Raw genomic sequence first — 13,980 nt, 5'->3', positions numbered from 1 at the left:
GGAAATGAGGGAACTGAAAACCCCAAAGCTAAAACTTGCCTGTGTGTGTAGTAAAAGTCAAAAATAGCATTTGGACCTAGGTGTCCAGATTCCAAGTCAAATTGTCTCTTTACTCTATCACACAGAGGAAACTAAGGCACAGAGAAGTTATATTTCTCATCTTACATTTTATGCTATGTGGAATTTATATTAGTGTTAACTTAATATAAACCCTACACAAAGGAAACCTTTTTTATGGTTATGGGAATTCCTTGTCCAAACTCAGATCTTTCTGCTCTTTTTGTCCAATCTTGTGCTCTTTCCAACATTACCAATCTACCATTCTTTCAAGGTCAGTTTCCATTTGAAATCCTTTGTTTTATTAGGAGCAGTATAGCACTTGGAGGTAGGAAAACCTGGGTTCAAGTCTCATTTCTGATACATATTGATTATATGACTTTAGATAATCTACTTTCCTACTTCTCTGAGGTTCTTACTGTGTTAAAGTAGCTTCCCACCTATATTAGTAGGAATTTCCTTACACAGAAGTTTACTATAATCAATCACCTCCTAGGTCTAGTCTCTCCCCTAGTTTCTCTAATACACAGCAAAGCTCTATCTTTACTTAATAATAATAATAAATAGCATTTAATAATAATGGCACATAGTAAGTACTATATAAGTACAAGCTACTATTATACTAAGACAGTACTCACTATGTGCCAACCACTATACTGTGTTTTTTATGGTTATCATCTCATTTATCTTTTACTCAGATTTGGATCCTGACTAGGTTAATTTCCCTGGAAATTTCTATCTATCCTGTTTTAAATATGAATTAAATTGCACATATTTAACTAATATCAGATTGCTTGCTGTATTTGAGGGGGGGAGAAAAATTGTAAAAAATTGGAAGAGAGGGAAGGAAAAAAATTAGAACACAAAGTTTACAAAAATGAATGTTAAAAACTATCTTTATGTATATTTGGAAAAATAAAATACTATTGAAAAATAGTTATGAATTTAACAGATGTTCCAGCTGCTTAGGAGACAGGGGCCTTATGGAGAAAGGAAAAAGAGCTCTCACTTTCCAGTTGCCACAGAAATCCTATTTCCTAAATGTTAAAGCAACTCTGATCTTTTATTTTTTAAAAAAATGCAGCTTTATTAGTTTCAGGTACATACAGTAACTTGAAATAACAACTAACAAAATGTTTGCCAAACAGAAGTCCTGGAGGGCTGCCTTAATGAATCAATGAGTGATTTCTAATTAGCACATAAGTTGTGGATACAGAAGGCATGCTGTTCAAGTGATTTAGTACAGTCAGTTCCCACTGGTTAAACATTGTTCCTTTGATCTTGTTTACACTATTGGTTTTCTTACTTAGAGCTTTCTTTATAGATAATGTGGAAAGAGAGTATATTTTAGTCTTCTTTTGTAATCAAAGGCCTGGTTCCCAGTGTCTCTCCACACCAGATGGGGCCACTTTACCTTTCACTTACAGAATAGAACTATGTCCAATCTGACCTTCAGGCAGAGTATATATAATGGTCTTAGCTGGTTAAACATGAAAGCAATCTTCCTTTTGACCTGTTTGTTCAGTTTCAATTCTGTTTCCCTGCGACTCCAACTTATCCTTCAAAACTAGTTCCCAGGTTGCCTTCCCCTTGTCCAAGTCCCCTTGTCCATCTCAGAACCCTGACACATCCTAATTTCTCTGGGATTGGAATTTTGTCATATTATAATCAGTTTTCCAAAGACTATAACTCTTCCCCAAACTTTGGTTCCCTTTTTGGGTCCATGAAACCAGATGCCAGATCTCCCCAACACTTACAAATGCAAATAGCAGCCATGAGCAAAACAAAGCTAGCAAATTTAGCTCTCTGAAGTTAGATACATGGTTTTCTGGAGCAGCCACAGAGAAGGAGAGTGCCATTAAGCTGGTGCAGGTTTTGCAATCAAAATTAATCTAGTAAACAAGCTCATCTGTCTTCCAAGAGGAGTAAACGGCAGGCTCATGGCAATGCTATTGCCACTTTCAGGAAAATGCCATGCTACCATCATCAGTGCTCCTGCTTCCACAATGACAAACCTGATGAGATCAAAGAAAAATTTTATTTTGGAGATCATTAACATCAATATGCCAAAAGAGAACAAGCTTATAATTCTAGACAACTTTAATACTAAGATAGGCTCAGACTATCAGACATGACAGGGAGTCCTTGGGAGGAATAGAGTTGGAAATAGCAACAGCAGTGGTCACTTAAGACCTGTGCATCTCATGATCACCAACATTTTTTTCCCATTTACCTAAATGCAATAAAATTTCACAGATTTACCCTAACAGCAAACATTGCCATTTAATAGACTAAGTAATCGTGTGTGTGTGTGTGTGTGGTGTGTGTGTGTGTGTGTGTGTGTGTGTAGACAGACAGGATGTGAAAGTAATATGTGGGCAGAGTGCTGGACTAATCATAGACTTATCCTGTCCAAGCTAAAAATTAGCACTAAACAAAAAAAAAAAAAAAAAAAAAACAGACTCAGGACAAAATGACTACAGAAGAATTTATGTCAATAAATTAGAGCATTTCTTTGAGCCAACAGTTTGTTGCTAACTTGGAGGAATAGTTGACCCAATGCACAGTTTGGCAACAATGGAGCAGAAAAGGAGTGGCGGCTTTCAGAAATTTGATATACAATACTGCATTTGCTTATCTGGGTCAGAATACTCATAAATATCAAAATTAGTTCGATGAAAATGATATGGAAATTCGGAAGCTGCTTAATGAAAAATAAGAACTCCATAGGGTTTGCCAGCAAGATAGTTCATCCATGTCTAAGATGGCTGTATTTAATTCCATCAAAAGTAGAGTATAAGCAAAACTTAGAGAAATACAGGATTGTTGGCTCAGTAAGAAGGCAAATGAAATTCAATTTTATGCTGATAGTAATAACCCAAAGCACTTTTATAATGCCTTGAAGACTATTTATGGGCAGAGATCTATGTGACATCTAACTACTCAATGCTGATGGAGCTACATTGATTAGTGATAAAGATATGACCCCAGAGAGATGGGCTGAATATTTTCATAGTGTTCTCAACAGAGTATCATCAATCAATGATAATGATACTGACCATTTACTTCAGAGTGATGTTAACACTTACCAAGCTGAAGTTCCAAATGAAGAAGAATGCTGTTAGGCTCCTTTCATGTGGTCAAACAAACAAACAAACAATAAAACAAAAAAACACCTTCTGCTGATTCTATTCCAACTGAGATTTACAAGGTGGATCCATTGCTCATACAAAAACTGACCGAAAATTTTCCAGATTATATAGCAAGAGGAGGCTATCCCTCAGTAGTTCAAGGATGACCTATTATCCATCTCTATAACAATAAAAGAAATAAATTGTCCTTTGACAATCATAGGGGAGAGGGGTCTTTCTCTAAGACATTGGTAGCAAGATTCGTGTCAGCCTCCTCCTTAATAGGCTGATCTTTCACCGGGGATATGATTCTCTAGTTAGGAAACAATATGGCTTCAGAAAGAGTTTAGGAGTGGTCAATTTGGTGTTTCCTGTCTGACAACTTTAGGAGAAATTCCAGGATCACAACAGAGTTCTGTACATAACATTTATATATATCTATATCTATATTTATAGATATAGATATAGATATATAGATATATATAGATATATAGATATATAGATATATAGATATATATCCCTATGTCAGTCATAATATCAAAATTTAGTTACCAGAAGAAGCTCATCCGCATTGTATGTCAATTTTATGATGGCATGTTTGGCCAAGTTCTAGATAATGGACAATATTCTCGTACTTTCCCAGTCCCCAGAATGAGGTTTTCATATTATCAAAAATCTTCAATGAGGGCAAATGTGGAATCAAATTCTGCTACCATACTGATGACAAATTCTTCAACTTGAAAAGCCAAGATGAAAGTGGAAAGATTGTTGGTGAATGATTTTTTTTTATTTGGTTTCAGATGATTATACTCAATGCAGCTTCTGAAACTGAGAGGAAGCAAAATATCTATAGATTCTCTGTTACTTGTGTTCATTTTAATCCAACAATTAACACCAAGAAAACACAGGTGCTCCAGAATCCAACATCACACTGTCCATATGTGCAGTAATAGCAAGTGAAGAAGTTTTGAATACTACGGCTAGGTCAGCTACCTCAGTAGTATATTTTTCAGGAATGTACACCTTGATAATGACATTGCACACACATTGCCAGAGCAAACTAGCTCAGGGTTTGAGAGGCTCCAAAGGAAAGAGTAGGAAAGAAGAAATATTAGACTGACCACCAGACAATGTCTATAGAGCTGTTGTTCTGATCTAATTGTTGGATGCCTGGGAAACCTGACAGTCTACCAGTGCCATGACAATAAACTGAATCGCTTCCCTTTGAACAGTCTTAGGAAGATTCTGAAGTTTCTCTGACAGGACAAGGTACCAGATACTGAGGTCCTTTCTTGAACTAAACTGCCAAGCTTTCCAACTCTACTGCAGAGAGCACAATTCCATTGGGCTAGCCATATTGTTCCTTTCCATTTGTCTCTTTGGTTCCTAACCTACACTCCCCACCAACAATTATCACTAAACCCTTCAAATATCCCTCAAGCTCCAAAGATTTTTTAGAAAACATTACAAGCCCCCTCCCCCAGAGGGGGGAGGGAAAATTAAATGGGAAAGGGGGGCATAAACTGATGCCTCTTAGCAACCAAACTCTTCTGCCCCTTACATGGTAATAATGCTCTTAGCCCAGAGAACATTTCTTAGGATTCCCACTAACAGGAAGCATCTCAAATTTCCTCTAATCTTGAATTATGAGCAGATGACCCCAAAAGCAGTCAGATAGCATAGTGAATAAAGTGCTGAACTTGTAGTTGATAATCCTGGGATTCAAATCTCAACTCAGACACTTATTGGCTGTGTGACTGAGTCAATTAAGTGTCTCTGTTCTTCATGTGTCAAATGAAAATAGCAAAAGCCTCTGTTTAGTAATATATTAATATATTAGTAATAGCCCTGAAGCTGTTGTGAAGATTAAATGAGATAAAATATGTAAATTGCTTTGCAAATCTTAAAGCATGATGTACAAGAAATAAACGATGAAGTTTGTGGAATAGAGTTCAGAATTGAAGTCAGAGCTAACGACAGAGTTCATTTGTCTCATTGAATGATATGTGTAATGATTAACATCCTGCAGAATAATTGGGCATAAATTATAAAAAGCTGAAATAAACCATCATAATTAGCAGGACAGCTTATAAAAAGGTTAGTGGGAATGCTTCCTACCAGTCTAGGCAAGAATCCAAAAGTCAGAGAATGAGCGCTCAAAGCAACCTCTACATTATTCAGGTAGAGAATTGGTCTCTATCTGATCTACCCTAAAAAATTAAGGCTAAATGAGGCTGAGTTGCCCAAATTCATACAGGCCTTAAGTGTCCAAGTTTGAATCTATGAACTCATGATCCAACTTTAGCATTCTAGAGCAAGAAACCAAAAAAAAGTCTTTTCCAATTTCTCCCCTCCCTTGTCACCTCCTGCTAGTGGGAAAGCACAAGAGGAATGAGAGAGCTAGCATTAGCATCATAGATTTAAATGAAACTAGAAGGATTATGCAAAAGGTTATCTTGTCCAAGCTCCTCATTTTACCGACGAGGAAACTGAGGCTGAAGACCTAGATTCAAATCTTGACTGACATTTTTTTTTCTTCCTCTGATACTGGCTATGTGATAATGAGGAAATTACTTCGATAATAATTCCTGCACTCTTTCACAGTTAGTTGTGAGGCTCAAATGAGACAATTCTACGAAATACAATACATGAAACGCAAAATAAAATAATAATAATTCTATGAAATGCTTGTTTGCTATTATTATTATTATAAATAAATAATTAGTGAATTGCCCGAAGTCAAACAGACATATAATAAAGAGTTAGAGCAAGGATTTGAGCTCAGATTCTGACAGTGTTCTGGTAGAAGAAAGGGGGGACAGTAAGGAAGGGGCGAGATCAGCCACAGTGAAATAACTGTTTCAGATATGGGGCAGGAATACCTAGCTAACTGTGGGTGTGGGTATTTTATGCCTTCGTATCAGGGCAGCTAGGTGGCGCCATAGTGCACAAAATTTAGGCATCAGACCTTAGCTATAGGATTCTGGGCAAGTCACTTTGCCTCAGTTTCCTGATCTGTAAAATGGCCCACAAAAACCACCCAGGCATCTTTACCAAGAAAATCTCAAATGGGGTGGCAGAGTCAGACATGAATGAACAGCAACACTTTTGTATGAAAGCAACATGGTCCTAAAGAATGTGGTTTAATACATATATTCATTTATTTCCTTTTATTTATTTTTATTATTATTTATTTCCTTTTTTCATTTATTTACCTTTTATTCACTTTATATATTCACACATGTGCATTTATATGCATTATATAAATAATATATGTGTATGATATGTTACACACATGCACAAATATTTATATATATATATATATATATATATATATATATATATATATATATATATATATATATATATATATATTTCCTCCTCCTTCCCCCCAATTATGAGGAAAAAGTGAGACTAGGACGAACAATCGTTCTTTGGAGGGATGGGAGGGTAAGGGCAGAGGGAGGGAGGATGGACACAAAACTACAGAGTTCTCCTGCCCTCAAGTCTTCCCTTCCCTTTCTTAACACAACCCCAAAGCCTCAGGCCCTTTTCCGATTTTCACAACTTTGTCTTGTCACAACTTCTGAAAGCTTGGAAGCAGCTGTACTGCCCACCCCTGCTGAGAAGCCAGTGTCCTCAATGATGCTCTGGCTTGTGCCAGCCTCTGGGACTCCTGACTCATTGGGGTGTCTCCCGTTTTATAGGAGGGAGGAAGGGCGGCTCTTAGGATCCCCCTTCAATTCTGACTCTCCCATCCTTTTGGTAGCCTCAGGCAACAGAACATAAAGGGGGTGACTCTTTAAGCAGATGCCAATTACCAAATGGAAGGGATGATGGGGAAAGAAGGTGCAATGGAACTCTTCCCCTCCCCAACAAGACCTCTGGCAACGTGCCTCGGACACAGTTTTAACAGTCCTTTCCTTTTCTTTCTCCCAATCGATGAGTAATTGCTAAGAATACAGAGCCATCTGCATAAATATTAGAGCTTTGGCTCCCACATTGCACACTTTGCAATACATCACCAACTCTCCGTTATCTGTGATTTGGGGGCACCATTTGTGTGTATAATTAAAGACTACAAACAATTACTCAACGAGACTGAAGACAAGCTCTCTCCTCCAGGCAGGTTTTCCTGTCCTATGGAGCACAGCAATGGCCCCATGTGGTCTATTCAACTCCTAATTATAGATTATTGGGATTATGGTCCCCTAGTATCGTGTTCACATAAAAGGGGTCGGGGGGGAGGGGGGCAAGCTGGAGCACATTCATCCCAGAGTAATTAGGATACCTTATTGGTTAAAGGAACAGGAGCTGTTTAGCCTAGAGAGAGAAGGTTGGGGAAGGGAGAAAAGGGAGAAAAGAGACAATAGGTATTTACATATATGAAGGACTATCACATGAAAGAGGAACTAACTAGACCTTTTTTGGGGGGAGGGTCCCTAAGAGCAGAAATAGGATCAATGACTGAAAATTAAAAAGGGAGAGATTTTGCCTTACCTTAAGGAATAACTTTCTAATAGAAAAATGAAATGGGTTAGGATAGTGAGCTTCCCCACTGCTCAAAGTATTCAAGCAGAAGCAGGGTGATTATTTATCCTGTTACTGTCAAGGAGTTCTGCATTTAGTAAATATTTGATTATTGGGGATGCCTTTTCAGATTATAGCCAAAATCAAAGATTCTACTATTCCACTAGTCTCTTTAAAGAGACTATGGGCACATTTGGCTAATTCATGAGCATTAGCCAGACAGAGTGATTGATGGAAAATCTCCTACTTATTACTTTGGCACATATGTAGTGGATCTTAAGGATAACATATTAGTCCCTTGTTGACAAAGAATTTGATGGAATGTAATAAATATGCATGGAAAGGTTTTTCAGTGTAGGGAAACAGATTTAAAAATTCTTATGTAAAATTGAAGTAATGTCCTTATTACAGTATGTTATCTAGGAAGAAAGTGCAAGAGTCAAAGACAAAATTATTGTCAATACTGGGCCATCAAATGTCACTTCAATATTGGTGTAAGGGAAAGAGCAAAGAACCTTGGTGTCCTAAAACCTGAATTAGCTCTGCTGTTTACAATTTGTGTGACTCTATGCAAGTCATTTAATTTCTCTGGGCTTCAGATGTCAACTCTGTAAAATGAAGAAACTAGATAATCCCTTAAGTTTTATCCTGGCTGGTATGTGCTGCAACCAGCTCCAGCAAGCTGTGGAAAATTAATTGTTAAATTTTCCAAGTGAGCATTTATACCTAGGAAATCATTAAGCCAATCAGAGCTTGATTTATCATTTAATTGATTGGATACATTTAAATGTTAATATTGCAGACTGAAATTGTGTGTATCCTGAATACTTTTCATTTTTCTTTTTCTTTTTTCTGGTCATTAAACATTTATTAGCACATGCCTGTTTCTAGCTTTACATCTATTATAAGTTGCACCTCAATAAGCATTTATATAGTACCTACTGTATGCCGGTCATCATACTAAGTACTTTATGAATATTATCATATTCAATCCTCACAACTCTAAGAGGGGGTACTTGCTATTCTTATCTCCATTTTACAGCTGAAAAAAGCAAGAAAGATAAATGTTAAATGACTTGCCAGGATCACATGGTTAGTAAATGTCTGAACCTGGATTTGAACTCAGATCTTCCTGACTACAGGCTCAGAGTTCTATTCACTGTGTTACCAGTTTAATTTTTTGACAATTAAATACCAATTTCCCAATCCTCTCTAACCCTTTGGGATCTCTGATTTGTTAGTATCATTTTTAATTTTGGTTTTTCAAATGAAACCATAATAATTATATGCATCAATGACTTTTCAAAAAGAAGTTGGAACTGGTTGAAATAATACTAGGAATTTAGGAGTTCTTGGGTTAGATCATTCAGATTGACCAAATGGAAGAAAAGATTATAGACTGGTATTAACATTTGGTACAAATAGCAAAACAAAAAATCAGAGATTTTCCACTGACTGAAGCAGGTAAAGAAAAGCAAAATAAAGAAGTAATAAATAGGAAAAACACTGAGATCACACAACAAGAGAAGTTAGGTAAATAAAGCAGCATAAAAATAGAGAAACAAAGAGATAAGATGAAGAGAGAAGAGAGAACAAGAACAAAAGATGTAAAAGAAACCCATGTGGCAACTTAAGAATCTGGAGAAACTCAAAAAAGTCATCAATAATGAGACAAAGAGACAGGAAGGAAAATGGTGGCACTGGAGACCACATTTATTTGACTTGTGTCTTACATATCCTATATCCTTAATAAAGTTTTTGTGAAATGGGATTGATGAATTGAATCATATTTTTTGGTAACCACTTTTACATATGGCGCCTCTAAAGGCATCCCATAATCCCCAACTTTTCTCCTCCCAACAAAGGCTAGAGTTTGGTTTGCTGGCTGGTTCCCCCTACTGGTATCTACCATTTTTACCCCTTTCATTACAGATTCCTTATTATCCCACCCAAATTTGTCTGGACTCAAGTGTTTTTGTTTGTTTCCTTGCTTTTTCTCTTTTCAGTGACTGTTCCATCAAAGAAATAATGTTGCATAGTAGATGCGTCTCAGTGGGCTCAGAGCTGCCTCTTGACACTTTTTACTTGAAAAACCCTAATTAAGTCATTCCAAACTCTGTGCTAAACTAAATTCTATAATTCTCCAAGGTCCCTTTACAATTATTGGAAGACTGGTAAGAGAGTTTTATCATGAAATTGCATCCCACAGCACTTCACTCCCCAATTTTTATTGCAATAAGTATACAAAAAGTTAAAATATCAATGGGAAATGTACAAGAAGCGCTGATCCTATATCTCAATATACAGGAAATTAGGGCTTCATCTTTCCTGCTTTCCCATTTCTTTTCAATGTGTTCTCTTCTCTCTTCTTTCAGATCTTCCTCTGAGACAACTGGCCCAGTCCTACCTGGACTGGATCAAATTCTAGTTTTCTAGCTTCAATCAGCCCGCCTATCAAACATTCTGTCTTCAAGTATTTGGAAGATCTTCAAATCAAAGAATGATTAGACTGGCCTGTTGGACCTCAAAGGTCTAGACTAGGGAATAATGGGTGGGAGTTGTAATGAGGCAGTTTTCGTCTTTAAATCAAGAAAAACTTTGTCTCTCTCCATAGTAGGGTTTCTTCCTTAGAAGTTTCTGGATAGTTACTAGTTATTTGCTTTCTAGAAGGTGCCTTTGGGAGGAATATGTTGCATTAAATGGTGGTTAAGATCCTTTCCAACTCTGAGATTCCATGATTCTCTGAATGCTTGGGATCTCAGTCCTAGAAGGTTTCTCTAGTCTGGGTCAAGCCTGTTTTGTTGTCACCGTAGCTATGGTTTTCCCACCATGGGAATGTCTTTCTCTGTCTTACCACCCACCATCCTCCCCATAAATCCTCCTCTGAACCTGAAGTTTGCAAGACCATTTCCTTAGTCACCAGTTTCATTGGCTATGGAATATGAAAGTCCTGGTTTTATCTTCTAGAGCTCTTAACGAAAGCTATCCTTTCCCCAGGTTGCAGAGATGCTTTCTTAAGCCTTATACTTTCTGTGTTGACTTCCTCCTGCCTCCTGTATATCTCACTGGTTCTAGAAATCTTCTTTTCCTTTTACTCTCTGAGGGGAAGTGGGGAAGATATCCATGAGGGAGTGAGCATTTGAAGAGTACTTACTTTGTGTCAGACATTATGGTAGTCACTTTTTACAAAGATTATCTCACTTGAGTCCTACCATAATCCTGTGAAGTAAGTAATATTATTACCATTTTACAGTTGAAGAAACTGATGCAACCAAACTTACTCAGGTAAGTATCTAAGGTCACATTTGAACTCAGAGTTTCCTGACTCCAGACTTAGTGTTCTATCCACAGAGCCACCTAGACTTTTAAGTTTAATTTGCATTATTAATATTTTCTCCATTGCTTTCTTAACTCTAGACAATCAGCAAGCCCTGATCTGTAGTGTGTATTTCTGAGCTGTAAATGCTTGCACTGAAAATTTTAAAATTAGCTTTTGAAAGTCAATTTGAGCACACCCCTTATCAGCTAGAAAGAGGTAATAAAAAGAGCAATGAACCTTGATTCAGGAAAACCTGAGTTCAAATCCACCCTTACACACTTACTAATCAGGTAACCTTAGGCAGATCATTTAGCTTCACTGCCTGTTTCCTCGACTGTCTCAGAATCTGAGATAAGAGAAACACCCTAAGACCAGGGAATGATCTACACTTTTTCTCACCTACTTTCTAGCTCTATCTACCTCCCTATTTTCTAGTTGTACTCATGGCTCTTGGATCTAATCTTCCCCTTTCTGTTTCCCATCCATTTCCAATGTTTACTAGAATCTAGATTTCTAACAGAAAAATAATCTACAATAAGCAATAACAAAATGTTCTCTCCCCTCCCAGTAAGGGAAGGCTCATGACCCCACCTATTTTCAATCATGTTAATACTGAAACTGATAAAAACTAGATTTCATGACTAAAAACAATACATGATATTAATATCCTGCCAAAGGTCTCCATCCCACTTGGCATCTCTCTCCACCCATTGCATGTCCAATGCTGTTATTTGAAGGTGCTGGAGAGAAGTTCTAACTTTGTAAACAAGGCTAGACATGATGGTAAAGGATTGATAAAATGAAGGGGAAATGGTGACAGCTTCTAGGAACTGTTAAATATAGGACTTCCTGATTAGATGCTGCCATTTAAATAGAAAAGTGGAAGCACGAAAGGATTCATAAGATATGCTGAGATGTTGCTATGTGTATTAAAAGTCGTATAACAGGAGGCAATATGGAAAGAGGACTTGGGATGTTGTTGAAAGACCTGAACTGGGAATATACATAAGTTAACTTTCCTGGGTCTCAGTTTCCTTCCATATAAAACCAGATTTGGGGAGAAAGATCTAGGGTTGGATGACATGAATTATGCACTAACATCCCTTTAAATTAGGAATCTTTCAATCACTACACACCTGTCAGATTGGCTAGGATGACAGGAAAAAATAATGATGACTGTTGGAAGGGATGCAGGAAAACGGGGACACTGATACATTGTTGGTGGAATTGTGAACACATCCAGCCATTCTGGAGAGCAATTTGGAACTATGCTCAAAAAGTTATCAAACTGTGCATACCCTTTGATCCAGCAGTGTTACTACTGGGCTTATACACCAAAGAGATACTAAAGAAAGGAAAGGGACCTGTATGTGCCAAAATGTTTGTGGCAGCCCTGTTTGTAGTAGCTAGAAGCTGGAAAATGAAAGGATGCCCATCAATTGGAGAATGGTTGAGTAAATTATGGTATATGAACGTTATGGAATATTATTGTTCTGTAAGAAATGACCAGCAGGATGAATACAGAGAGGACTGGCGAGACTTACATGAACTGATGCTAAGTGAAATGAGCAGAACCAGGAGATCATTATACACTTCAACAACGATACTGTATAAGGATGTATTCTGATGGAAGTGGATTTCTTTGACAAAGAGAAGATCTAACTCAGTTCCAGTTGATCAATGATGGACAGAAGCAGCTACACCCAGAGAAGGAACACTGGGAAATGAGTGTGAACTGTTTGCATTTTTGTTTTTCTTCCCAGGTTATTTTTACCTTCTGAATCCAATTCTCCCTGTGCAACAAGAGAACTGTTTGGTTCTGCACACATATATTGTATCTAGGATATACTGTAACCTATTTAACATGTATAGGACTGCTTGCCATCTGGGGGAGGGGATGGAGATAGGGAAGGGAAAAATCAGAATAGAAGTGAGTGCAAAGGATAACGTTGTAAAAAATTACCCAGTCATACGTTCCATCAATATAAAGTTATAATAAAAAATTATGAATCTTTCATAGGAAGCTAAGTGACTCAGTTGATAAATAATGAACCCAAACTCAGGAACTACATGAATTCAAACTCAGTCACACTTCCTAATTATGTGACACTGGACAAGTTACTTAAATTTCAATTTCCTCATATGTAAAATGTAGATAATAATAGAACCTACTTTTCAGGGTTACTGTGAGGATAAAATGAGACAAATATAATAATAGCAGAGTATCTGGTATATAGTAAGAACCATATAAATGCTAGGTATAATAATAATAATAATTATTATTATTATATATGACATGTATATAATAATAAAATATTATTGTTATTATTATGCTGAATGATGGAATAAAAATGTAGTCTCTAGAAATTTTAAAGGATGAAACCAGATGCTTTCAGATTGTTCTGCATATAAGAGCACAGACAAACATTTTTAGGACAGAATCCAAGGGAGATGACATTTTAAAGGATGGTAAAAGTGAGTGAATCTCATGAAAGAGGATTTTAGTAGTAATAGAGGCATCCCAGGTTTTCTGGGTAGGGGAAATATGCTGACAGATCAACAGGGAATGTAGACAAGGAAGTGGAGTCCAGGGAAAATACAAAGACAAAGCTACAGTAAAGGAATTTGATAGGTCTGAGAACCAGAGTTAGAGAGCAAAAATGGGATTGGAGGTTTATTCTGGATACCACACCTGTGAAAATGTATACCTCAATCTTAAATACCACAGTGCATAAAGACCATCTTTCAGGACACAGAGGTGTGGGGTATACATGCAGTATTCTTTGTCTGGTTGTGTTCTGATGTGAAAAATACAGCCTGAAAGTCATGTGTCAAGTAGGCACCTCATTTCCAGATAAAATTTTTTTAAAAAGATTTAATTCATCAAATTTTCAGAGGGGGAGAAATCAGGGTTTTTTGCAAGTTTTCATAACTGTTTATTCA

The sequence above is a fragment of the Antechinus flavipes genome, chromosome 3 (genome assembly GCF_016432865.1).
Source record: "Antechinus flavipes isolate AdamAnt ecotype Samford, QLD, Australia chromosome 3, AdamAnt_v2, whole genome shotgun sequence".
NCBI lineage: Eukaryota > Metazoa > Chordata > Mammalia > Dasyuromorphia > Dasyuridae > Antechinus > Antechinus flavipes.
This window is presented reverse-complemented; position numbering follows the sequence as displayed.